This window comes from Dipteris shenzhenensis, chromosome 8 (genome assembly GCF_047967505.1).
Source record: "Dipteris shenzhenensis isolate YYH24624 ecotype China chromosome 8, Dip_SZ_1.0, whole genome shotgun sequence".
Classification (NCBI taxonomy): domain Eukaryota; kingdom Viridiplantae; phylum Streptophyta; class Polypodiopsida; order Gleicheniales; family Dipteridaceae; genus Dipteris; species Dipteris shenzhenensis.
Genome location: NC_141603.1, coordinates 54,821,365 through 54,825,050, shown reverse-complemented (window position 1 = coordinate 54,825,050; position 3,686 = coordinate 54,821,365). Strand labels below are relative to the sequence as shown.

Sequence of the window (3,686 nt, the reverse complement as noted above, 5' to 3'; positions counted from 1 at the left end):
TTGCATGTGCTATCTTACATATTTCTTAGTAACCTCCTTGGGGCTAGTATAGAGGGTGCAACTGAAGATGGAGGGGAGTGTAGAGAAGCTCTAGGAGGTGATGTAGCTAGGAATAGAGCAAGAAAGAGCACAGGGGGGATGAGCAGCTACTGCAGGACATGTTGTAGCTAGGAGTGGAGGGAGAAAGAGAAGAGGGGGATAAGCAGCTATTGCAAGAGGTACTCTAGCTAGGAATGAAGAGAGAAAGAGTGGAACCAGTGCAGAGGGAGGCGAGCATCTACTGTAGGAGGCAAATAGTGGACCAGAGCAGGAGGGGGCAGACCAGATGCCAAATGAATTCCCATGTTTGAAAAATGGAGGGAGCCTAGAGCTGGATCGTAGAAGAGGAGGGGACATGTCTACAATACCCAAAAGGTTCCACATCCTCTTGAATGCATTTGGGGATTGTCTAGGGGAAGTGCACATGGGAGGAGGGTCAAGCATGGGTTGAAGGGGGGAGGGGGGTTGAGTGGTCCCTGGTGTAAGAGAACAACCGATAGGAGCTGTTTGCACGTCTGCCCACCCTCCACCTCGATCCCCATTGGTACACCTCAAATCCCTTACTAACACCTTGAAATTAGGAAATGCTACTTGGGGGCCCTTTGGAGAACCCAATTCTCCCCTAATGATAGCTCGTGTCATTTACCACATGTTGTATTGCCTTAAAGTAGAACAACTCCCTAGTTGATTGAGGGGTTGAGAAGTTACAGATGGAGAGTTACATGATAAGCAGTGATTCCATAACCATAAGGGATTTACAGTGAAGATACAGGTTATAAATGCTTCTCATCGTATAGTACTAGGATTTCCATCAAATATGGATGGTAAATGGAGTAGATCTAGGATGTTAGAGGGTGAAAGTAGATCAAGGATGCTTTCTTTTCAATCAAATGCATTCTTTCAATGAAATATAAATCAAAAAGAGCGGAGCTTGGTCACATATGCATACTTCTCATCCTTAAAGGATTCCATCAATTAAGGGTCAAATGTTATCAAAAGTGTTTTCTTGTCTATAAAATATGAATATGAAATAGCTAAAGGTTGGGCTAATCGCTTATTATCGTTATCCTTATTTCCAAGCTTTAAGAGTGAACTTTTAAGAGCTTTAGAGAGTCTTTGCTTCACATCGTGACAACATACATACATAAGAATTTAGGTAGCGAAATGGCAATAGTAGTCTATAGTTATAAAGTTCAATATGCAAATTCCAAATCTTTTAAAGCTCTCATGATAAATATGTTGACGATTGCAGAAAACAACATTGAAATACAAAATCTTGATGGTAAATGTATTATTAGTGAAACAAACAATACATAACTACAAAGGCTATCGGAGATTTAGAATCATCCATCACCTTTGAACCGCTTGATAAGACTTAAAACTTACGTGGACAATTTCAAACTTATCTAAGGGGCTTAGCACATGGGAAGAAATAGGATGGGAATGGAAAAGGTGGTCCCAAGTGGTCCCATGCATATTTCTATCCTATTCCCATCCCACCATGTGCTAACAAAAAAAGAACTAGGTATGGGTTTAGGAGGAAGAGGACAAATGGCATCATTTCATGTGTTTAAGAGGTGAGGACCTTGTGGGGACAAGGACACATGTCATCCTTCCATGTTTTTGAATCCTTAAAAAAGGGGAACCTATTCTGGGTGCCAGGGTCTAGAGGCCATGGTCAAGGATGGGAGAAAAAGTGGCTAGACCACTTGGTGTATCCTAAACCCATGCTAGCGCCATCCATTTGCTAAGGCCCTAAGATGCCGAAAGAAAAGAAAAGACAGTCGTCAGCATAAAGACAGAGGTTATGCTGACTATACAGAGATCCCTGCAAAGATATCCATGCCTTTGCGACCGTTCTCAGGAGGCAGGTAGCCTAATTTTTTGATCGCTTGCCTATAATCCCGGTAGTAAAAGGGCTTGAAGCGTGGTTGGTACTCGGAGTCTCCATTCGTCGGCAGGGCTGATCCGGGTTGGATCAAGAGATCAAGAGGAGGCATACTGGATAGAATATAGGAGAGGCGGTCGTTTCTCTTATTTAACACTACTCTATGAATCCCAGCCTGGAGGACGCCGTTGCTCCATCCCTACGACACAACAGGAGAGAGTCGGTTACAAAGTTTGAGTACTTAATACCCGACTGATTCTCATAAGCGAGAGACTACTCTAGCGCAAACCTGTAAGACATCGTTCGTTAAAACGATGAGGTTGTCTCTCTTATGGTCGACAAGATGCCACTTGCTTCCATCCTTTGATAGGACCTGAAGACCATATCCTGTGTCCTGGTACAAGATGGTCATGAGGGTTGGATCCGTGTGTGGTACGGTGCCCAGAGCCATAGACGGCTCAGGACAAGCGGGATAGAAATTGACACGAACATCTTGGAGAGACTGTCCCCCTTCCTTGAAATGCCTAGTGAAGAAGTCGGCTTCCAGTCCCAACCCCTCCGCCAGAAGCTGCAGAATGGAATTTTTAAGCAACTCCAGCTCCTGCGGGACCTGGAAGACGGTCTCACTGCACGATAAATGGCAAAACAGCGAAAAGACGACTAAGTAAGAAGTTAAACGTTGCCAAGCGAAACAGTAAACAAGACAAAACAAAACTGCTGCATTAGATCTCACCAAAATGTTGGATTGCCCTCGGGCCATACTCTGTCGGCAAACCCCTCTACACTGGACTCAGGCGCTACTTTCAAAGTGAAGCCTTCAAACCACAGGCACCCAACACCTTCTACCATTCTGCTTCTAGTGCCGTCATAGCCATCCAGGAATGACGAACCTGCCCCCTTCTCCTTCTTCTCAGTTGGAAGACGGAAGAAATCGTGCCCCAAGGACGCCATTCTCTCAAGGAGCTCCAGGGGCACACCATGGTTAACCACTTGAAAAAACCCACTCTTTTCTGGCGTTCGTTAATGCCGTTATCACATCTCTTCGGCCGTTACTATTTGCCGGATCCAGCGCTGGGCCGAGGTTGATGACGGGCAAATCTGAACTTGGGACGAGGCCATCAGGAGGTATGTTGGGACGGAAGGCCTCGTTCACGACAAACCGCGTTGGAAGGTTCGGCGATGGGGCGAAGCAGAGCAGAGATATCGCTAACACTAAGATGATCGATAACAGCATCGTCAGCAAGCGTTGCCATGCAGGAAATCGGAGTATACCATGCTTGAACATCATATCATATATATACAAGAAGAAACGAACGTCAAGCACTAGGGAATCAATAAACACAGCCATACTAGCCTATCCCACAGCTAAACGTCCCACAACGGAGGGAACAAAGGCATATTGCACATCGTAGTCTATCGAGAGCTGAATTTGAGCACAAAAGCAAAAGGCTTAGCATGATAAACAAAGTGGGAATCTCACTAAGGCCCTTACTTTGTAATGTTATTGTAGGTGTAAGTGTTAGTGTGCATTATGTGTAAATGTATAAAATGCCGTGGTCTGTCCATGATGCGAATGAGTAAGTTGCTGGTTCTTTGAATTCGACTAGGTTGAAGCGCAAGTAGTCCATCATGGTTTGTAGATTTGTTGATTGCACATGGTGTTTTTTGAGAGGGATCTATGCTCAAGTCACTACTATGGGCTTGCTTTAACAAGGTGGTGCAATCACTATGTCCCCATCTAGAGAAAATGTAAAGTAGC

The 3,686-nt window shown here is 44.8% G+C and overlaps 1 pseudogene; it reads right to left on the bottom strand.

Moving 5' to 3' along the window:
* Positions 1 to 1,853: 1,853 nt before the first annotated feature.
* On the bottom strand, positions 1,854 to 3,180 carry LOC147899688 (flavonol synthase 3-like; annotated as a pseudogene).
* Between the last annotated feature and the right edge of the window lie 506 nt (positions 3,181 to 3,686).